Source organism: Mustelus asterias, chromosome 3 (genome assembly GCF_964213995.1).
Source record: "Mustelus asterias chromosome 3, sMusAst1.hap1.1, whole genome shotgun sequence".
Taxonomy (NCBI): Eukaryota; Metazoa; Chordata; class Chondrichthyes; order Carcharhiniformes; family Triakidae; genus Mustelus; species Mustelus asterias.
Window position 1 is genome coordinate 77,223,034 of NC_135803.1, and position 24,581 is coordinate 77,247,614.

A 24,581-nucleotide genomic window follows, 5' to 3' on the forward strand; every position below is an offset into this window, starting at 1 on the left:
GAACAGGCACCAGAGTGTGGCGACTAGGGGATTTTCACAGTAACTTCATTGCAGTGAGCCTACACGTGACACAAGTAAATAAATAAACACCCCACTTCCCTTTCAGTTAACCAATCCCAGCTGGATCGAGCTGCAAGGTTCAGGAATTGAGACATTATTCATTTTGTGTGTCTGTACAATCTCCATGTGTGCAGCCAACTGAGTGGATGGATCCAAAACTGCCAACACTGCACAACACCCCCAGGGGCCCTAACTCCGACTCAGAAAAAATCAGGATGAAAATCTCTGTATCATGGAGCAAGCCACATTTAAAGACAAGTCTGCCAGTTATGTTAATAACTCAATTGATGTCAGCCTTGGTTCAGTTTGTAGCACACACCCACCTCAGTCAGAATGTCATGGATACAAGTCCCACTCCACAAACTTGGTCTACGGTGGCTATTGGTCTGGTTTGATAATGAACAACTCATTTTTCAGCTGGTCTGCTTCCTAACCGGCACCAGACAACTTTATGGCCAGCATTTCTGTTTTGAAATGCCTCTAATTGTTTATCTTCATTGGAGTGTGTGATTTCCCTGCATAGCCCTGAGCTCCATGTGCCTGATTTCCACCATGAACCCGTGGCCTGTACCTGTTTGGATTCCAGCCTGTCACAGCTTTGGACCCAATGAAGCTCCATTTCAGCCCAAACTCCAAACCTGGCATACAGGCCCTGGCTCCCATTTACATCATCGGAGGCAGAGTACAGAGTCAACCTCTCAATCTTAAAGGAGCATCCTGGGAAAGAGACAGTGTAGGGATTGACAAAAAAGTGCCTGGTCTCTTGGAGCCAATGGGGCCACCCTGCTTGAGTTGCCTCCTCAGTATTACACTGGAGTGTCAGAATCTGTGCTGGAGTGTGGGATTTGAATCCACAATTTTCTGGCTAAGTGACAAGTGAGTTACTAGTTGCGCGCAGAAGTTGGGGCTCCACATTACTCCAGTTAAATAAGTAACCAGCTATTGAAAATAAAACATTTGGGTTTGAAGTTAAATAAGTTTCAGTGATATGTTCACGAACAAACGGGTTACACCCTAAATCAGGAAAACAAATAGCAAAGACTGAAAGCACATTGGAAGGACGCAATCAAGTCAACAGCCCTTAATGCAGGTCATATTTAGGTAATTGTATTCTTCAAAGGTCAGTTAGTTTAACATTAAGCCAATGAATCAGTAAATGCAATCTGGGTGAGTTTTCTCCACTCCTTTCCAAAGCATCACCGTTCACTCAACCATAGTTCAGCCAGCACTTGATATTTTGACTGAAGCCTATGGTTCATGTCTAAATCCAGATATTGACTGTCGGCAAGCTAGTTTATTTGAAGACAAGGGGGGCATATTACCAAAATAATTCTAAGTGCCGAACGAATGTGAAAACAGAAGAATTTCAGGCCCATTTTTTCAGCGAGAGAAAAAAATCAAATCTTATGCAGGACGGAATTTTACGGTCGCTTTATGCCCGTTTTGCGGTGGGAAAATGTCATAACATCAAGCATAAAACGGCTAGCGTGATTGGCGCCGGTTTTCACGCATGTCACAATTTTACGATACCCAGATTTCTGGCACAGTCAGCCTCTCACCAGAAATATGCGAGAAGCTGATTAATTTATTGAAATTTATGTATATGTTCATTTGCACACAGACAGGCCATGAACAGGGAACAGTTGTGTTGGCCTCACCGGTGGAACCGGAGGCCATTGAGGCCCCTCCCCGGGGAAGTAGAGTGCAAAGTGTGGGTGCCCCATGGGCAGTGCCAGACTGGTAGTGCCACCCTAGCACCTGAGCAATGCCAGCCTGGAACCTGGGCAATGCCCTCTGGGCACCTGATCAATGCCCACTGGGCAGTGCCGAGAATGGGGCCAATGGGAGCGATCCAGGGGCGGGGCCAATGGGGAGAGTGGGCCTGCTGCCACTTTGTATGCAATCAGTGGGTGAGGGAGGGGGGCCGCGATCGATGGGGGAGGGACGGGGGGGGGGCAGTGGACTGGCAATCGAACTGGGTGGCGGGGCCGCAATTGGTCTGGGCAGTGGAATGGCAGCAGGGGCTGCATCTTACTCGGGGGAAGCTAGTTGAGGCTGGCTGCAGTAGCAGGGGCCTGACAGCTCTCTCTCTGTCTATCAGACCCCCGCTACTGTTAATGCGCATGTGCAGCATCAGAGGTCTACACATGCGCAATACCTCCCTCCACAGGCTGTCTGGTTAGTCAAGCCCCGCCCACAGCCTCTCTGGCTAGAAACTGACTAGCCTATCTTTTTAGAGACAGATTCATTAGATTAGGCATGAAAACTCCCCCAAAAAACGCATCTGGAACTCTCCAAACTAGCTGGACTATTCCACCCACAAAGTGTGATTCTTGCAAAAAAGGGGAGTGGACAGAGCCGGGAAGCTTGCTGCAGACTGCTACAGGGCGCTATTGTGCATGCGTCCTCATGTCCCAGTGACTGGAAGATTGTTACCACCCCCCCCCCCCGCCCCCAACAAACATCATACCCCCACTTGCCCGATTCCGTCCTGCCCCTCCCCCCCAGGCGCAAGGCTGATTACACCAGCCTAACAATATCACTAGAGGTAAGAAACCAGGCGCAACCCCAGTTTTGCACCTCTCTCACAATCTTACCAGCATGACGAGCCAGTAAGATCACCCCCAAGAGATAGAAAGGGAAATACATCATAGTTGATCATTGGTCCATTCTCACCACACAACTGTATATGCTATATCATCCACTTTCCTCATCAAGACAGTAGCAGTGCTGGTGTGGCACTTAACATCAAATCACACTTTGACCTGACCTCCTAATTCCCTGGTACTTTCTCCTCCTTTTACCGCCTCTCTTTTCCATTCCTCTCAGTTTTCATTCCAAATTATCATTCTCTACTGCCTCTCAAGTGTGATAAAAAAAGTCTCACTATGATATTTCACTGTTTTCCTCCTTCATATTCTCAACACCAAACAACTTCTCAACCTTTCATCCTCCATCTCAACTCTCTGTACCCATTCTCCTCTGAGTTCACTGCCCCCTTTTCCTCCCTAAATCTCTCCCTTCAAATAAACTCCCCAACGCATATTCACCGCCACCCCGCTGACTTTGCCATCTCACACTGTCTTGCCAGTCCCATTGTATCAATCACAGATAAGGTCAGCTCTGATCACTTCCTTGTATCATTCACCACTCACAAAATTCCCCCTTCCACTCCCAAACCCTACCTGTGTCTTTATCCATCCATGGAAAAAAAGACTATCACCCAACTGAATTACAATTTCACTTACAAAACACCAACTCTCCAGCCTTTGTCTCTCCGTTCACCACATTTTTACAGAAAGCTGATTTGCACAACTGCTTCCTCATCTCAATATTTGATGCCCTAACCCCCAGTAAAACCATTACTCTCTCAGTCTGGCACAGCCTCATCCACACTGCCTTAAGGCCAAGGAACACAGCTTTCAAAGGTTTGGCAGAGAACTGGTTTAGCCATTCACTGCCAGATCTGGCTAGACCATGTGAAAAATATGGTCTGCTCTCATCTGCTAAAACTTCTCACTGGATTATCCTAGAATGCAAAGGTAATCCCTTGCTCCATTTCTCTATTGCAAACCATCTTCTCCCCTTCCCCACCCCCCTCATCTCCAATAATAAGTGCAAAGAGCTCACTGATTTGTATGTCATTAAAATTGAGATTACCCAATCAGTTGCCTCTGCCTCACCTCCCTTCCGCTAGCCCACTGGGTCAAACTTCCCCAAAGGTTCCCCCTGCCCTAGCCCTGAACTCACATCTTTCTCAGGTTTCTCTCCCATCTCCCCTCATGCCCTCTCTGAGCTCAGCTTGTCCATAAGACCCAGCCCCTACTTCCACATTTCTTTTCCAATTAAACTACTGACAACCCACTTCCCCTCCTGCTCCCTATGTTCACTGATATTATTAATGGTTCTCTTTCTTCAAGTGTTGTCCCTCTCTCTAACTCTGGCACCATCTGCCTTCTCCTCAAAAGAAAATCTTTGATCCACTGTCTTTACAAACTACTGACCTCCAACCTTCCTTTCCTCTCCAAAATTCTGGAATGTGTTCCTGCCTATCAAATCTGGGCATACCTTTCACAGATCCAACATGTCTGACTACACCATCTTCCTCTGGTGCCTCAGTATTGCCCTTGAGGTGTGTGGGGGCTGCACCTGCTTATTTCCATTCTTAGCTATCTAATCATAACCATAGTATTCCTTGCAATGGCTTCTCTTCCCACTCCTGCACCGTTGCCTCTGATGACCCCCAAGGATTGACCTTTGCCACCACACCCCCTCCATTTACTCATCTAGGTGCTGCCCCTCAACAATATCACCTGAAAGCACGGTGTTACTTTTTACATTTACACTGACAACACCCAGTTCTACCTCACCATCACCTCTCTTGGCTCTGCACTTGTTGATTGTCAGACTGTTTATCCAATGACATCCAGTACCGGGTAAGCATTAATTTCCTTAAATTAAGTGTTGTGAAGACTGCAGCCATCGTTTTCAGACCATGCTGCAAATTCTATTCCCTACCAACCGACTCCATCCCCTACCAGGTAACAGCGTAAACCAGTCTGTTCATAACTTTGTTGCTATACTTGAGGTTGAGCTTCCGACCATATATTAGTGCAGTCGTACAGGCCTTTGGTGAGACCACATCTGGAACACTGTGTACAAATTTGCTTTCCTTATTTGAAAAGAAAGGCTATAATTGTGTTAGAAGCAGTTCGGAGAAGGCTCATTCGACTCATTCCTGAGATGAAAGGCTTATCTTAAGTTTGGGCTTATACCCAATGGCGTTTAGCAGAATGAGATGTGATCTTATTGAAATGTACAAAATTCTGATGGAACCCAGAGTGGATACCCGGAGGCTGTTTCCTCTTCTGGGGAAGACTAGAACTAGGGAGGCGAGGGACACTTGAAGAATGAGAGGTTTCCTTTTCAAGATGGAGATGAGCAAATTTTTTTCTCTCCAAGGGTGGTTAGATCGTGGAATTCTCTACCTCAGAAAGCAGCGGAGGCTGGGTCTAAATATGATCTGCATTAAAGGCTGTTGACTTGACTGCTTCCTTCCAATGTGCTTTCAGTCTTTGCGATGTGTTTTACTGATTTAGTCTGTAGCCTGTTAGTGAACATATCACTGAAATTTATTTAACTTCAAACCCAACTAACCATCCGAGAACAGATGCATAACAGAATTGTACTTATATTGATCAGTAGGCCTATCTATAGCTGTTACTGGTTACTAACTACACACTAGGAAGCAATAATCTCTTGATAGTTGGATTAAAGGGAATCACTTTGCTGTACTTGAAGGTGTAGCTATTGATTGACCATTTTATCATTTTGATCCCTTTTTAGATGTCGTTCAATAGAAGGATGAATTACAAAGAATATGTGCTCTTTAATTTGATACACTGATAGCTGACAGTGGTGGAGTTAGTTGGGCCAACTAGGCGTGTTGAACCCAGCTGTTGACTTAATAGGAAAGGGACCATATTGGACCAGGGGATTTCCGACAAACTTATTCTGTAGCTGGAAACTGCACAGACTTTCCGCCAAAGACTGACATGAATGAAGTAAAATGAAAGTGGCCCAATACAGCTATATTGGTTAATCTCAAAATGATAGGGGAGGGTCATGACCTCCCAAACTGTCCTGACACTGATATAAGCCATAAAACAAAATGAATGTTGATGAAAATGCATTTGAAAGCAAGGACTGCTGCTAGGTGCAAACACAGTAAGAAGTTTAACAACACCAGGTTAAAGTCCAACAGGTTTATTTGGTAGCAAAAGCCACACAAGCTTTCGGAGCTGCAAGCCCCTTCTTCAGGTGAGTGGGAATTCTGTTCACAACAGGTTTGCGTGATGATTGTGAACAGAATTCCCACTCACCTGAAGAAGGGGCTTGCAGCTCCGAAAGCTTGTGTGGCTTTTGCTACCAAATAAACCTGTTGGACTTTAACCTGGTGTTGTTAAACTTCTTACTGTGTTTACCCCAGTCCAACGCCGGCATCTCCACATCATGGCTAGGTGCAAAAACAGAGGAGTGACAGAACAGAAGTGTCATGCTGGTTAAAGTAGGTAGATTGACATCTACTCCACCTAAGGTGCCCACTACACCCCAATGGCATGTCACCACTTAGCGTCCAGGATCACCCAAGATCACTTAAACAAGTAGGGTTGATGGCACTTGTGACACCGTAGCCAGGCACAGGGCGAGTACAAACTTTTAAAAAGTCACATCAAACCAAAGGATATGATTTGATTTGATTTATTATTGTCACATGTATTAACATACAATGAAAAGTATTGTTTCTTGCGCGCTATACAGACAAAGCATACCGTTCATAGAGAAGGAAACGAGAGAGTGCAGAATGTAGTGTTACAGTCATAGCTAGGGTGTAGAGAAAGATCAACTCAGTAAGTCCATTCAAAAGGCTGACAGCAGCAGGGAAGAAGCTGTTCTTGAGTCGGTTGGTACGTGACCTCAGACTTTTGTATCTTTTTACCGACGGAAGAAGGTGGAAGAGAGAATGCCCGGGGTGCGTGGAGTCTTTAATTATGCTGGCTGTTTTGCCGAGGCAGTGGGAAGTCTAGGCAGAGTCAATGGATGGGAGGCTGGTTTGCGTGATGGATTGGGCTACATTCATGACCTTTTGTAGTTCCTTGTGGTCTTGGGCAGAGCAGGTGCCATACCAAGCTGTGATACAACCAGAAAGAATGCTTTCTATGGTGCATCTGTAGAAGTTGGGGAGAGTCGTAGCTGATATGCCAAATTTCCTTAGCCTTCTGAGAAAGTAGAGACATTGGTGGGCTTTCTTAACTATAGTGCCGGCATGGGGGGACCAGAACAGGTTGTTGGTGATCTGGAAACCTAAAAACTTTAAGCTCTCGACCCATTCTACTTCGTCCCCGTTGATGTAGGCAGGGGCATGTTCTCCTTTACGCTTCCTGAAGTCGTATGCCCACATACAATTTGCATTCAATAGGTCTTTTAAACTTGATGAAACATCCCAAGGTGTTTCACTTCCTAAGGAGAAATATCAAAGTGAATTTGGCACCAAAGTCACACGATGAAATATTAGGCCAGGTGACTAACAGCTTGTTCAAAGAGATGGATTTTACTAATCATCTGAAAGGAAAAGAGAGAGGTGGAGAGGAGGAAAGATTTAGGGAGAAAATTCCAGAGCTCATCCGAAGCCATTAACGGCGGAGAAGGAAAATCAGGGACCCAAGAGACCAGGAATTGGCGGAAAGCAGTTATTGGAGAACTGTGGGACTGGAAGGAGGTTACAGAGATAGGAAGGATTCAGACCATGGAGGGTTCTGAACAGCAATGAGTAATTGGCTACCAGAAAGCCATTTAAACAGCAACAGCTGCAGGCATTGCTGAAAGCCTATTCTACTGTACTAGCGACTGCTTCAGCCCGAGTCTCCATTTATCTTATTCCTATTAACAGCAGGAATTCCGACTACTTTCAATAGGGTTGTCTGGCAGTCAGTTTTGATTTGTATGTGACAGGCTGCCACAGTACCTCCTAACATGGGCACCAGAGACTGAAGAGCCAATTAAGAGAATTGTGCAATTAAGTAACCCCAGTCTTCAAATTAAATGAGTTTCTCACACCAAGCCCGACCCATTCCCCACCCCACCCCCACCCTAAATGCCATCCAATCCCATAGTCATTATACTTTCCACAAACAGTCAGCAAATGCCAGCATGCACCAAAAAGCATCTCAAGTATTTATTACAAAATTAAACGTTTTACAAGGGTCTAAAAGCTGTGTGCATTACTCACTGGCCTGCTACAGATTTTCTCAGCAACCAGTCTAGCAGCTGGTGATAGTGGCAGTCTGAACTGCCCCATTCTACAATGGATGATGCATTCATCACATGAGCTGCTGGAGAGCCATTAGTGATGGGACACTCCATGTTCTGATCACTCCAAGACAAAGCACTGCAGGAACAGCGTCAGCTGAACAAACCAAGACAAAACCAATTCAGACTGGATGGGTTGTCAAAAATCACTGGACAGGATACATCTGTCTTGTAACTTAACTGTAATCACAAGGCTATTTCAATGCCAGTGGCGCCCATTTGGAAAATCGGCCTTTAATTTCTCAAGCCTGGCCTGTTGCCAACACTGTTCTTTCTCGCCAATTCTAATTCCCAGACATACAATCTCAGAATGATGTCTTTATACTCTAAACCCAACTGGTTACCCTATTCAGTTCCATTTGTAGGAGTCAAAGGGATGATAGATGTAATCGCAACTGTCAGAATCTTTTGTCCTCTAGTGTATTTCAAATATTCACTACTCTCCGTTGGGAGGGAAATTGAACAGCAGGTTAGGTTTAGAAGAATAGGAGTTTATGGCACAGCAAAGGGCCAACTAGTGCAATCCAAAACTAATCCAACTATCCCATCCTCTCCCCAGTGTCCGGTTTCTTCCTTAGCTTCATATATTGTTTCCATTAAAAGGTGCAATGGTCCATTCCCCATAGCAAAGCATTCCACTCTCCAACAACTTTCCATGGATGATTTTTCTCCTAACATCTCCCTTGCTCTCAGTGCCAATTTTATATTCATGAGCCCCCCCACCCCCCGCCGCCGCCACCCCGCCCTCATTGCTAATGGGTGTAAATAGTTTCTCTCTATTCACTCTAACAAGCCCTTCATACTCTTAGACCTTGGCCCCACTAAATCTTGTCTTAACCTTTATTACTCTATCAGAAGTGTATTCACCCTTTCATGTCTCTCCTCAAAACGAAAGTTTCCTATGTCTGTTCTCACCCTAGTGAATCCATGCTGTACACCCACTTTGTTGGAATGTTGTTTTCATTAGGGCAGCACGGTAGCACAGTGGTTAGCACTGCTGCTTCACAGCTCCAGGGTCCTGGGTTCGATTCCCGGCTCGGGTCACTGTCTGTGTGGAGTTTGCACATTCTCCTCGTGTCTGCGTGGGTTTCCTCCGGGTGCTCCGGTTTCCTCCCACAGTCCAAAGATGTGCGGGTTAGGTTGATTGGCCAGGTTAAAAATTGCCCCTTAGAGTCCTGAGATGCGTAGGTTAGAGGGATTAGTGGGTAAAAATATGTGGGGGTAGGGCCTGGGTGGGATTGTGGTCGGTGCAGACTCGATGGGCCGAATGGCCTCCTTCTGCACTGTAGGGTTTCTATGATATGAGGTCCAGGATTGCAAATGATATTCCAATAGTGGTCCAAACAATGTCTGAAACAAATGTATAATTTCTTATTTACTCTTGTTTCTGAGCCCCCAGTTATAAAACCCAAAATACTCTAGGCTTTCGGTGGATCTCTCCAACTGCTCTCCCACATTCAAAAAATTACACATTTGAACACTTCAGTTTCCCAGTTTATTTCATGGAAGATCCTTTGTCAGGTTTCCATTGAGAGCATACTTCTATACCGTTTTCTCACACTTTCAAACATTAAGATGAATCAGCCACTTGTCTGCTCATTCCACTAACCAGTCCATGCCCTCCTCAAGTATTTCATAGTCTCTCTGTTTTATCAAGCCTCTTACCTTGACTGGACCACCAACTTTCAAGATTGTGTTCCCTGTACCAAAGTCCAAATCAAATATTAAACAAAGAACAAAAATGGCTCGGCATTATCCTGATTCTTTATTTGTTGTCTGTAAACTGACTTTCTATTCACATTGCTATATCTCTTTATAATGTTCATTTGAACTTTTCTAACGAGCCTCTTGTGATACAACACATTGAAACGTTCTGAAAATCAATTTACATTACATCGATTGCAATCTCTCTGCCTATGTAAGTAAGTCATGATTTCACAAAAAAATGCAAACATTTAATTAAGTCTTGCTGTAACAAATCCGTGTTAAACTCTCCTGGCTTAACCCCTATATTTCTGAGCACCCACTAATTTCACTTCAAATTACACACTTAAACAGAAACTAGGTAAGTACATGAGAAGGAAAGGAACAGAAAAGCATACATTGATAGGGTGAGATGAAAGGTGAGATGAAATAAGATGGCGGAAGCTCATGTGGGGTACAAACATCAACTGGGACCAGTTGGGCTGAATGGCCTTTTGCTATCATGTTCCCACATTAGGCTCTCATTAGCCAAAAATAAGCTTTCTCTCTATTATGATATTGTATCTTCCATAATTAAGAATGCTTCTACCAATTTTGCTTTAAATATTTTGTGCATTCATATCAATCCCTCTTAATCCCGGGATCCAGGGTGAGGTAACCAATTGGATACAAAATTGGCTTGATGACAGAAGACGGTCATTGAGGGTTGTTTTGTTTTTCAAACTGGAGGCCTGTGACCAGCGGTGTGCCTCAGGGATCGGTGCTGGGTCCACTGTTATTTGTCATTTATGTTAATAATTTGGATGAGAATATAGGAGGCATGGTTCGTAAGTTTGCAGATAACACCAAGATTGGTGGCATAGTAGACAGTGAAGAAGGTTATGTAGGATTGCTACAGGATCTTGATCAATTGGGCCAGTGGGCAGACAAGTGGCAGATGGAGTTTAATTTAGATAAATGCGAGGTGATGCATTTTGGTAGATCGAACCAGGACAGGACTTACTCAGTTAATGGTAGGGCACTGGGGAGAGTTGTAAAACAAAGAGATATAGGGGTACAGGTTCATAGCTCCTTGAAAGTGGCGTCACAAGTGAACAGAGTGGTGAAGAAGGCATTCGGTATGCTTGATTTCACTGGTCAGAACATTGAACACAGGAGTTGGGACGTCTTATTGAAATTGTACAAGACTTTGGTAAGGCCACACTTGGAATACAGAGTACAGTTCTGGTCATCCTATTATAGAAAGGATATTATTAAACTAGAAAGAGTGCAGAAAAGATTTACCAGGATGCTATCGGGACTTGATGGTTTGAGTTATATGGAGAGGCTGGATAGACTGGGATTTTTTTCTCTGGAGCGAAGGAGGCTTAGGGGTGATCTTATAGAGGTCTATAAAATAATGAGGGGCATAGATCAGCTAGATAGTCAATAACTTTTCCCAAATGTAGGAGGGTCTAAAACTAGAGGGCATAGGTTTAAGGTGAGAGGGAAGAGATACAAAAGGGTCCAGAGGGGCAATTTTTTCGCACAGGGCGGGGGTGAGTGTCTGGAACAAGCTGACACAGGTAGTAGTAGAGGCGGGTACAATTTTATCTTTTAAAAACCATTTAGACAGTTACATGGATAAGATGGGTATAGAGGGATATGGGCCAAACACGGATAATTGGGACCAGCTTAGTGGTTAAAAAAAGGGACAGCATGGACAAGTTGGGCCGTAGGGCCTGTTTCCATCCTGTAAACCCCTATAACTCTATGAATCTCTGGTTTAATAGAACATTTAACCTTATCCTTGTTCTTGGTTTCCCCATTTATTTTTTGATATTCATTACACCCTTAGTTTTTTTAAATTCTTATTATGTCTGCTTATTACCTTCTCCTCTGGTAATATTTGGTCAGCCAAGTCATACAGTAATAGAAGACTACAGTATAGAAAAGGCCCTTCGGCTCATAGTGTCTGCACCGGTCAAAGACAAACTATCTAACTATTCTGATCCCATTTGCCTGCACTTGGCCATAGTCTTGAATGCCTTGGCATCGCAAGTGCACATCTAAATACTACTTAAATGTTATGAGGGTCTCTGCCTCCACCACCCTTCCAGGCAAAGTTCCAGACTCCCACCTTGCTCTGGGGGAAAATTTTTCTCACATCCCCTTTAAACCTCTTGCCCACCTTAAATCTAGTCATTGATCCCTCCATCAAGGGGAAAAGTTTCTTGCTGTCTACTCTATCATAATTTTACACATCTCAATCATGTCCACCCTCAGTCTCCTCTGCTCCAAGGAAAACAACCCCAGTCTATCCAATCTCTCTTCATAACTTAAAACTCTCCAGCCCAGGCAGCAGTCTTATCTATTCCAATAGCTTCATTAACCTTACTCTCCTCTCCTGATTCAGACGTAAGCTTTCTCCACCTACATGTCATCTTAAGTTTAAATCCTATCTCCATTGCTCTATTTTCCCTTGTCAAAAAGGTACTCTTGTGAAGCCGGGCGTTACATTGAAAATGACTTTATTTATTGGTCTGAAAATCACTGATGGAGTTTTAAAAAGACTGAACAGCAGCATTATATTAAAAAAAACAAGTGACTTAATATAGCTGCTGATAAGATGGCCAAATATTTACATCTCTGCACCTGATGAATGCCAAAGACATTAAAATGGAGTTAGTCTGTCCAGAAAACCTCATCAGAGACAATCTCCCTGAAGGAGTGTGAATCATCCATACAATCACCTGGATGGGGAACAAGCATTAGACATAATGGGGCGATTCTCCCAGCCTGCTGCACTGCTCTAGTTTTTTTAGTATAATTTAGAGATTATCATATGGAAATTAGTATTTCCATACAATTAGCAGGCCTGGGTCTGAATTTTCCAATCTCATTTCACTCCTCCACCCACCCTCCCTTGCCGGGAATGGTTTCCTCCAGCATTGTTTACAACTGCTCCCCACTAACAGGGAACAGGCCCTGCTGGAGGGAACAGAGACCACTGAGGCCTCCCAGGAGGTCAGGAGTAATGGTGGGGTGCCTCTTGGGCAGTGCCAACCTTGCAGTGCCAGCCTGACACCCTGGCACTGCCCAAAGGGCAAACTGGCACTGTCCACCAGGCATCGGGCAGTGCCAAAGGGGTGAGGCCTACTGGGGGTTGGTCGGTGGGGGGTGGGAGGACCTGCTGCCACTCTGCAATTGGGATCACTGGGAGTGGGAGGGAGTGAGGGTGATCGGGACTGGTCATCGGATTGGGGGGGTTGGTTGGGGCTGGTCAGCAGGATTGTGGGGGGGGGGGGTCAGGACTGTCCATTGTGGGGGGGGGGGGGGGGGGGGGGGCTGGGGAGAAAGCCAGCGAGGAGGGGGTTGCAAGGCTGGCCAGCAATTGGGCTGATCAGCGATCTGGAAGCCGGCAATGGGGGGGTCACTGCACGTGCACCAATCTCTGTGTTAACAGATCAGCGCATGCACAGTGACCCACCCAACACTATGCTGCTGGCCTCTCGGGCAGGAATAGGCCCCACCCTCAGATTTTCAGATGGAATCCCACTAGAACACTCTGTGATGCACAGAGTGCCAGATATTCATTCTAGAAATCACGCTGAAAAAACCAGTGGGATTTACTCCCTTTTTGCCACACATTGGGAACTTAGAATTTTTTGGGAGAATCCCCACAATCACTTTGGACCATGGACTCTGATTGCGAAAGGAACTCATCCAGCCATGCCTTAATCATGTCAAACCATGGACATGGAATCAACTTGATGCAACCATGTTTGGGTAACTAGTCAGTTGGAGAGAGAAAATCAAGTGATGAAACAACTAACTCTGTCTTTTGTTTTTAAGTAACAGCTTTTCACCAAGCCACAAAACAGAAGGAGACAATAAAGAAGCAGAACCCCGAGTGGATACACTCTTTCTCTCTCTCCATCCAGCTTGCAAACTTGAGCCCCGCCTGTAGTTTGACCATCCACATGCTGCAATGTTTTAAGAATCAACTCATCGGCAACTGCCTCCAAGTAAACAGATAAATCAACATCTTTAAACTGGCTCGACACTGAATCCTGAAGGACCATCGATCCCAGCCTAAAACCATCTAGACATCAATCTACAAGATTCGTATACCACTGAATTTAATTAGATTTTTTAAATTGCTTAAACTATCCTCTCACTTTGTAACTTAGGTGTGTGTATGTATCATATTTATTTATATTGGGTGTTAAGTATAATAAATACTCTTCCCTTTTATATTTAAAACTTATAAGAAACCTGCCTGTGTGTCTTTTACACCACAGTACCAGCACATAAACAGCTAAACATGCATTGAATTGACAGCCATATCTTCAAACAAATCCTGTTGCACTCACATGTGGAATGGGAAAAGAAGGGAGCCAGCCTATCCCTCCTCATTTGATGGATGCAGTGCACTTGGGTTGGGTTAGTGAGTCTCTCCTATATTAGTCCCTTGTTCCAGAAGTTACACCAAAATCACGCGAATAGACTAGACAGAGTAGATGCAGGAAGTATGTTCCTGATGGTGGAGGTGTCCAGAACCAGGGGTCGCAGTCTGAGGATACAAGATAAATCTTTTGGGACTCAGATGAGCAGAAATCTCTTCACCCAGTAAGTGGTAAGCCTATAGAATTTGCTACCACAGAAAGATGTTGAGGCCAAGACATTGTTTGCTTTCAAGAAGGAGTTAGATAAAGCTCTTGGGGTGATGGGGATCAAACGATATGGGAGGAAGGTGGGATCAGGTTGGATGATCAGCCATGATCATAATGATAGGCAGAGCAGGCTCAAAGGGCCCAATGGCCTACTTTGCTCCTATTTTCTACATTTCTATGAACATGAAATTTTCTCTCCTGCATAAGGTATGAAGCCATATGTTGACCTTTCTAATCTTAATCTGAACCGGAAACAGCAACCCAACTCGAAAGCAGAAAAGCAGCTCTATGGCTAGCTGTGCTATAGAATCCTTGCGCATCACGGTTGTCTGCTAACTGCTGCGTCTCCTGTGCTTTCTCCACTTGTCCACATGGGTTTTGTGCTGGACGTTAGCCTTCAGCCATCTATAGAGCTGCTTTCTTGTTTTCGAATTGAGTAACTCATCTCCTTACTGTTCCCCATCTACAAGCCACAAGTCAGGAGTGTGATGAAATGGTCTCCACTTGCCTGGCTGAGTGCATCTCCAACAACACTCAACCAGCCTGACATCATCCAGGACAAAGCAGCCTGTTTGATTGGCAACCCATTTACCACCTTAGACATTCACTCCTTCCACCACTGATGCACAGTGACAGCAGTGTGAACCATATATAAGATGCACTGCAGCAACTTGCCAATCCACCTTCGACAGCACCTTCCAAACCCACACCCTCTGCCACTTAGGACAAGGGCAGCAGATGCATTGGAACACCACCATCTGGAAGCCCCCCTTCCAAGTCACACACCATCCTGATCTGGAACTATATCAGCATCCCTTCAAGGTCCTGGAACTAATTTCTTTACAACTCTGTGAATGTACGTAAACCACAGACTGCAGCATTTTGAAAAGGCGGCTCACCGCTGTCTTTTCAAGGGCAATTAGGGATGGAAAAAACATGCTAGCCTATACAGCAATCCCCATATCTCATGAATGAATAAAAGTAAAGATTATGATTCTACTTTGTGTGACCCAACTAAAGAATCAATGCAAACCTGTTGCACCCCCCCCCCCAACCGAATAAAGATGAGGACCTTGAGAACCCACATAATCATAATCCACATCGCAAGGGTCCCCACCACTGCCCATCTTCTGTCTAACTTTTAAAATTTTGCCCAAACACCAACTGGCACCATACTCTCAGGAATCGAACTCTGCTCACTCTATTAACACTAGTACGTCTTCTCCTCTACTGCAACATCGAGAAGAAGTGATGCATCGCTAAATGCTGGACTCCCACTGGCATCTTACATTTTACAGCTTCTTCTAAACCCTAGACAACCTGTTGTGAACAAGGCTGACAGAATGTCCTGTTTTTGCACGCTGGTGGGTTGGTTTTTTTAAATCATATTTTCACACTCTATCCTTGGGGATAATGTAAAGTAGGGGAAGGGCTTACAGGCTGGTTAACATTCTGTCAAGCCGTGAAGTGGATGTTTCTTCCAAGGCCATGACTGCACAGTACCCTGAACAGCTGGTTTCAAAGCTGCACTGGACAGAAAACATCTGTCACCTTCCCACCCACTGCATATGCAAGTATGAACAAAATGAATAATATTTTTGCTTCAAACACTGAAAGGCCAAAAGAATGTGGTTGTAATTCTTGGAACGGCTTGTTTACTAACAGCAAGGAAGGGAGCTGACAGATTGTGGACTGAAGAGAACAACTTCAAAGTAGAACACTCAAAATGATTTTTAAAATGCAGGGTCTAAATAAATATGACAACACAAAGAAATAGTTCTATCTCTTACCATGCTCCTCAGAATGCACTCTGCTATAAACCTATTCTTGATACGGTGAGAGGAATCCTGCAGCAGCGGCACGAGTCCCAATGGCAGGACCTGGAGTGCACGCAACTTTGCTCGGAGCCATAATGGCTGGCCATGCACAATCCTGCAGTGGTTAGCCAATGCAGAGTCAAGGGGCCAAGCTAATTGTACAGCGAGGGCAGACAGCAAGTTATTGGTCCTGCAGCTAGCTAACAAGGTTGATGATTTGGCTGCCTTATCTCAATGGAACCTGGACAGGCATGCATGGCCTGAAAGCCAGCAGTATCATTATGACTGTCTAAGACATGGGTTTTGACCTTAAACTCCTCCCACCCTTCTGCTACACTTTGTTCCTTGGGGCTGCTGCCATCCCCTGCCCACCTGCTGATCCCAATCACCTATTGTTACCCCATTCAGAAATGGGACACGTGACTTAGCAGGGACAAGTAAACAAGAACACAAGAAATGGAACTAGGAGTTGGCCACCAAGCCCTTCAATCCTGCCCCACCATTCAATACAATCATAGCTGATCTATACTGGCCTCAACTTCTATTCTGTGCCATTTCCCCATTGCCCCCTATTTCTCGATCTATTGAATATTTATCCACCTCCACTTTAAATACTTCTAATGATCCAGCTTCCAATACCCTTTGGAGCAGAGAATTCCAGAGATTCGCCACCCTGTGCGAGAAGGAATTTCTACACACCTTAGTTTTCAATGAACGGCTTTTTATCTTGTAGCTGTGTCTCCTCATTCGAGACTCTCCCACGAGTGAAAACATCTCACCATCTACCCTGTCAAGCCCCCTCAGGATCTTACATGTTTGAATAAGGTCAGCCCTCACTCTTCTAAACTCCAAGGAATACAGAGCCAGACTATTTAGTCTCTCTTGATAGGAGAACCCTCTCATCCCAGGAATTTGCCTGGTGAATCTGCTTTGGACTGCCTCCCATGTTACTATATTGGCAAGTAGTGGCAAATCTGAGCTTCTCGAGTTTTGATGTTTGTCAGCCTTTACTAGGTTAGGGGAGTGGAGGCTCACTGGCAATTGCCAGCTCGTTTTACTCCCCTGTCACCACTCAGAAACCTTTGTTCCAGCAAGCAGCTGACACCATCCATATTTTGCAGGTAAAAAGATCAAATTCTTGGCAAAGTCTTCTCAGGATTGGAGCATGTCTTAGAATCTTAGAAACCCTACAGCACAGAAAGAGGCCATTCGGCCCATCAAGTCTGCACCGACCACAATCCCACCCAGGCCCTACCCCCATATCCCTATATATTTACCCACTAATCCCTCTAACCTACGCATCCCAGGACACTAAGGGCAATTTTAGCATGGCCAATCAACCTAACACGCACATCTTTGGACTGTGGGAGGAAACCGGAGCACCCGGAGAAAACCCACGCAGACACGAGGAGAATGTGCAAACTCCACACAGACAGTGACCCGAGCCGGGAATCGAACCTCATGTGTGACTGAGACGTGTGTGACCACCTTCAAGTCAGATGTGTGTGAGACTTACATGGGGCCATGTACATGGGCTTGTTTACACCAAGGGCCTGCAGCCTTTTCTCTTTGAGGTGTCAGAGGTTACGGGCCTGTCGGGTTGGTCTGGAGGGATGTGCCAGATATGATTAAACTTCCACAGCGATATATACTGAGATGGAAATCAAGAGATCCTGAAGGATCACTCTGGTTGAAATCAGGATTCCATGTGGGTGTCATGGGCCTGTCTGGTATATCACTCCATCGCTGTAACATCTGTAGCTGGTGCAGCATGCGTCACCTCTGATTTCTGATTCTTCCCAGTCATCATCCTCTCTGAGAATGAATCCGTCTTCTCCATTTCCCTTGTTACCAATTCCTCTTCTCTTTGTTGCGCAAAGTTATGTAGGCCACAACACACCATTGCTGCACTGGGCCCTGGGCCATCCTCTGCCAGTTCCTCTTCTCCTCTACTGCAACATCACAAAACACTGGGTGCATGTGACCCATTCTGTCTGCCTGAAATGAGCACCAGACAGAAAGCTAGCATGGACCTGGTCAGCACAGTCTATTTGGCCCTCCTTCCTGACTTGAGGTTGTGGACCACTGCTGTGAATAGTGACACCCTAGTCTCCACACACCCCACTGTAGCCAACTCTCCCCTCAACCTGGTCTCCATTCACCTCTTCCAGCTATGGCAGCTATCTTTCTGCATTCTGACTCTAGATCTCCAAGCCATCACCCTCAATCACCTTTGAATTTCCCTCTAGCATCCTCAACCCTCCCCTCATCATCGTAGCCCTGCTCTCCATAACCCTCCAGCCATCTTCATTAACTGACTGTCATTCGCCTCCCATTCTGCCACCCCATCACCATCAAGCTTCCTCCCCCCCCGCACTCGCCTGTCACCCCTGACCTGCCAACTGTCATCCTCAACTCTGCCTCAATCAACTGTGCTCTATACTCTCCATTACTCTCCCAACCTGCCACTGACCTACCCTTAAGCACCCTTGATCTCCCCACTCTCTAGCTAAATCTGCCTTCAGTGGAGATTAACCTTCCCTGTGTCAGATAGCTCCCTCCCTCTGTCCACAAAGACCCTTCTTAGGGCTGCTACACAGCAACCTCCCTCCCTCGGGCAGCCATGTCTCGACCTCTCTCCCTCGGGCAGCCATGTCTCGACCTCTCTCCCTCAGGCAGCCACACCCTTTTGCCCCTCCCTTGGGCAGCCATGCCCCATCACTGAAAGCTAGGATTTTTCCCAGTTGTTACATATTTAAGTAGTTGCATGATTGCTTTAAGAGCCGGTCACATGGTTTTATGGTGATGTCACTGGGGTGTTTCACAGGCTCCTGTTTTAGTTTGATTTTCCACTCTGAACAGTCAACAGTTGCTGCAATAAACCTGTGTTGTTAGTTTGAATCTGCGGGCAGGAATTTACGACCTCGCTCGTCCCGAAACCATAAAATCCCGCTTGAGGTCAATGGAGCTTCCAACAGTCCGCCCCTTGCCCACTCCGATTCCCCTGGCAGACTGGACAGTAAAATTCCGGCCTACATGTGCAATCCACATTTTTATCTTTTTGTTTAAAACCCACAACTCCTAACATAGTTCGGACATTACACCATTCACTCAAGATAACAGTCATCAAAGCCCTAAAAAGCCAAGCAGTTACCTATATGTCATGAGACTTAATTAGTTAGCCAACCCTGCTACCGATGTGCGCTCTGGGCAGATCACATTAACTCTCACTTGGCTAATCTAACTGGGACCAGAGCGAATCCTGGCCTTCAAAAGTTAAAGTATGAGGACATAATGAACGATGTTTAAAATGATTTCACAGGGCAGATACAGAGAAACGTTTCTCCGGGGTTGGCGGGGGAGATCCAGAACGAGGTAGTGCAATCATAAAATTACAGGCTATTTAGGAAAATAATATGAAGTAGTGGAGATCTGGAACTTCTCCAAAAAGCTGTGGATCATAGAATCCCAACAGTGCAGAAGGAAGCCATTCGGCCCATCGAGTCTGCACTGACAACAATCCCACCTCGGCTCTATCCCCGTAACCCTACATATTTACCCCACTAATCCCCCTAACCTACGCATCCCGGGACACTAAGGGGCAATTTTAGCATGGCCAATACCCTAACCCGCACATCTTTGGACTATGGGAGGGAACCGGAACACCTGGAGGAAATCCACGCAGACACGAGGAGAACGTGCAAACTCCACACAATGATCCAAGCTGGGAATCAAACCCAGGTCCCTGGAGCTGTGGGGCAGCAATGCCAGCCGCTGTGCTACCGTGCTGCCCAAGAGTTAACTGAAGAATTCAAGACAGAGATTGATAGATTTTTGTTGGATATGGGAATCAAACGGAGGCACAGATCAGACAGGCCCAAAGAATACCAGAATAGGGTAATGGCCTACTCATGTTTTTGTTGTCCCATCAATAATTCACCGTCTTTTATTTTGAGCAAGCAGAAATCCTGCAGGTAGTTGTACATTCCCCAGTAGCTTAATTGGAGACTGAAAATATGGTGGCACTTCTCTGTATCTGTCAGACATCTGGCCAACAGAGGAAACGATGTGCAGTGCGTACTCTCAGTGTTAACAAGTGAGGCCCACTTGCAGTTTCCCAGAATGTCCCAGACTCTCTGTTTCCCTGCTCCACCCCCCCTCAAAACTGTGTCCTCCTGTCATCCTCTTGCATCACTACCTCAGTATGGGGTGCCTTTCCACAGGTGATAGCACCCCTCAGTTCCTCACTCATGCAAACATTCTTCAGATGTATTCAGATGTTTACCACACAATCAGGGGCTGATTTCCTCTTGCTGTAGGGAAGGGAGATTAACTGCACTCCACAACCTGCCTGCTTTCCTGGGTGAGGGCAGATAACTCGATGCAAACCAAGCAGATCTGGGGATGGGGAGGTGTTATAATGGCCATGGAGGACATTTTGGGATCACAAACAGATCTCCCCATTGGTCTGGTGGAGAATGAGTTCCCCTACCGAACGAACGATGGCTCACCCAATAGGAAAGGAGCAGCGGGAACTTAAAAGCAGCTGTGTCTGCTCGGACCGGGTACTGTAGGTCTCAGGGCTTTGACTTGTGAATTGTAGCTGCAGAAGCTTTATTCACGGTGTAAGTAAAGAGTGTTGGTGATGGAAGACTGGCCCCGGCGAGATTGTTACAGGAGGGTGATTCTGTGGAGACAAATTTCCTCTGCCAACAGTGATAGCAGCTTCACACACTAAAAATTAGAAGGTCAGTAACACTTGCCAAACTGGAATCGCGTGTTTCTTTACGATTCCCGAGCAGAGGAAAACCTTTTGTCAACGATAGCATTGCATACAATAACCGGGGAACCTCACCCCATTAGGCCTGAACAGGTTAGTATTACACCTGGGTCAGTGTTATCCAAACAGGTAGGAAATTAAAACTCTTCAGGGCGAATAATCAATATAGTGCAGATAATTTGCCGAACAACAGGAAGAGTCCTGTACAAAAATTTTTGAGGATATTTCAATGACTTTCAATTAACTCACCTGCCAAGGAAATATTTGCCCAATATATACTGCACTTGAGTATGTCAGCAGATTTAGAAAGCTCACATGACACCAATGGACTGGTTTTACAATGAGGTGACAGTTGTTTGTAGAACATGGTGTTGAGAGGTGTAACCCTAACATAAATACGGTGCCCAACAAGCCTTTACACCGTGGCAGCTGTAGTATGACAAGGCTTTGTACTGCAGCCACATAGTGGCCCAAAGAAACTTCACTCAACAGCATAGACAGTGCCTGACAAGGCTTCAAATCCCAAGCAGACATGAGATCCGTACTAAAAACCTGTGGCAATTGCTAACTTGGCAGAATTTGAGTCGGGAGTTTCTGGAGAAATTCTGCCTGGAAGATAATCACAATTGCCAACAAAGCCCTAAAGCCATGCTAAAATAAATTGAACCAAATCACGGAAGTCAATCCCAGAAGTCCCAGGCAATTTCAGAACGATTTTCTCAGTCACTATTTAAACTAAATGCCCTTATTGTAAACAGAATTAAGGACTGCGATTGCCAAAACACAGGTCACAGACCTGGAATTCTATCAATGGGTTTTGTCCCGGGCCTCATATTTCACGCTAAACTCTTCAAGACTCTTCCAAAAGCTTATTGAGGGTGCTGTAACCTTTCGTGGATCACCAGATAATCCTTGATGCAGCTGTGTTGTTGTGGACACAAACCGACAAGAGTAAAACTGCAATCTGTAAGGGAGTCTTACCCTAAATGCCATAATTCCACTTCTAACCTTAACTCATTTGATAATACATCTGCACCTGAATCAGTTTTTTAAAAAGTTTATTTATTACTGTCATAAGTAGACTTACATTAACACTGCAATGAAGTTACTGTGAAAATCCCCTAGGTTGTGGATTCAATTCCCACGCCAGATATTTGGCCAGTGCTTCCCAAGCTATTTTTCGTGATTCCATTTTAACATAGGAAAATTATTTTGCTCCCAAACACCAACAACAACAACCAGCAATAGAGCAGCATAATGGTATTCAGTATACATGGTTTTGTGACGGGGAGGTCATGTCTCACGAACTTGATCGAGTTTTTCGAGGAAGTGACGAAGATGATTGATGAGGGTAGGGCAATGGATGTTGTCTACATGGACTTCAGTAAGGCCTTTGACAAGGTCCCTCATGGCAGACTGGTGCAGAAGGTGACGTCGCATGGGATCAGAGGTGAGCTGGCAAGGTGGATACAAAACTGGCTTGGTCAAAGAAGACAGAGGGTAGCAGTGGAAGGGTGCGTTTCTGAATGGAGGGCTGTGACAAGTGGTGTTCACGGTAAAGAGTCTCACAACACCAGGTTAAAGTCCAACAGGTTTATTTGGTAGCAAACGCCACTAGCTTTCGGAGCGCTGCTCCTTCGTCAGATGGAGTGGAAATCTGCTCTCAAACAAGGCACAGAGACAAAATCAAGTGCCCTGTTTGAGAGCAGATTTCCACTCCATCTGACGAAGGAGCAGCGCTCCGAAAGCTAGTGGCGTTTGCTACCAAATAAACCTGTTGGACGTTAACCTGGTGTTGTTAGACTCCTTACTGTGTTTACCCCAGTCCAACGCCGGCATTTCCACATCATGACAAGTGGTGTTCCTCAGGGATCAGTGCTGGGACCTTTGCTGTTTGTAATATATATAAATGATTTGGAGGAAAATGTAACTGGATTGATTAGTAAGTTTGCGGACGACACAAAGGTTGGTGGATTTGTGGATAGCGATGAGGACCATCAGAGGATACAGCAGGATATAGATCAGTTGGAGACTTGGGCGGAGAGATAGCAGATGGAGTTTAATCCAGACAAATGTGAGGTAATACATTTTGGAAGGTCTAATACAGATAGGCAATGTACAGTAAATGGCAGAACCCTTAGGAGTATTGATAGGCAAAGGGATCTGGATGTACAGGTACACGGTTCACTGAAAGTGGTAACGCAGGTGGAGAAGGTAGTCAAGAAAGCATACGACATGCTTGCCTTCATTGGCCGGGGCATTGAGTTTAAAAATTGGCGAGTCATGTTGCAGCTTTATAGAACCTTAGTTAGGCCGCACTTGGAATATAGTGTTCAATTCTGGTTGCCACACTACCAGAAGGATGTGGAGGCTTTGGAGAGGGTACAGAAAAGATTTACCAGGATGTTGCCTGGTATGGACGGCATTAGCTATGACGAGAGGTTGGAGAAACTTGGTTTGTTCTCACTAGAACCGATGGAGATTGAGGGGTGACCTGACAGAAGTCTACAAGATTGAGGGGCATAGACTGAGTGGATAGTCAGAGGCTTTTTCCCAGGGTGGAAGAGTCAATTACTAGGGGGCATAGGTTTCAAGTGTGAGGGCCAAGGTTTAAAGGAGATGTACAAAGCAAATGTTTTTACACAGAGGATGATGGGTGCCTGGAATTCGCTGCCAGGGGAGGTAGTGGAAGCAGATACGATAGTGACTTTTAAGGGGCGTCTGGATAAATACATGAATAGGATGGGAATGGAGGGATATAGTCCCTGGAAGGGTAGGAGGCTTTAGTTCAAATGGGCAGCATGGTCGGTGCAGGCTTGGAGGGCCGAAGGGCCTGTTCCTGTGCTGTAATTTTCTTTGTTCTTATGAGACATTAAGCTGAGGTCAACTTTCCCTCACAGGTGGACTAAAAAATGCCAAGAATTATTATCATGGCCAATATCTATCCTTCAACCAACATCACAAACAGATTTTCTGGTCATTTTCACGTTCCTGTTTTTGGGATCTTGCAGTGCACAAATCAAGTGCTGTGCCTCCTCCATTGTACCAGCGACAACACTTCAAAAAGTTCAGTGGCTATTAAGAGCTCTATAAATGCAAATCATTATTTAAAGAGAAAATCAGTAAAGTTTTACAAAGATTTTACTGTAGCCTGTCCCCTGAGCTCAGCAGCCACACATTAATAAGACATTTCTCCGCTGGTCTGCGGAAGGCACCAACTTCTTCAGTTCTGCAGGTGCCAACAGCCTTGCAGAGCCTCACATATATCTTTCCCATATTGGAGGTGCTAGTTTGCTGGCTCCTTACTACCGAAGATGTGTAGCTTAGGTGGCGAGGGGGGAGAGAAGGGCCTGGATGGGATTCCCTTTGAGACTCTGAGCAAACTCAATGGGTCAAATGGCCTCCTTCTGCACTGGAGTGATTCTATGGTCCCAAATGCTGTACCAGGTGCTCAATTTCCCAAAGTGGTAAACCAATGGGGCCCCTTCCTTTTCCAACAGTGAAGACCCAGAAAACTCCTGAATATCTGCAGACTATTTGACTATAGGATGAATCACAGTTATGTCCTGTCCTCACTCAGGGGCTGCAGTAAGCCTGCCTGGGTAATGTCCTACATTAGGCCTATAAAGAACAAAGAACAATACAGCACAGGAACAGGCCCTTCGGCCCTCCAAGCCCGCGCCGCTCCCTGGTCCA

At 45.5% G+C, this 24,581-nt stretch overlaps 1 protein-coding gene across 2 annotated transcripts in view; it reads right to left on the minus strand.

Annotated features, from left to right (window-relative positions):
• Nucleotides 1-24,581, minus strand: part of LOC144491433 (glypican-5-like) — a 594,817-nt gene that overhangs the window by 562,699 nt on the left and 7,537 nt on the right. The window lies entirely within an intron of this gene.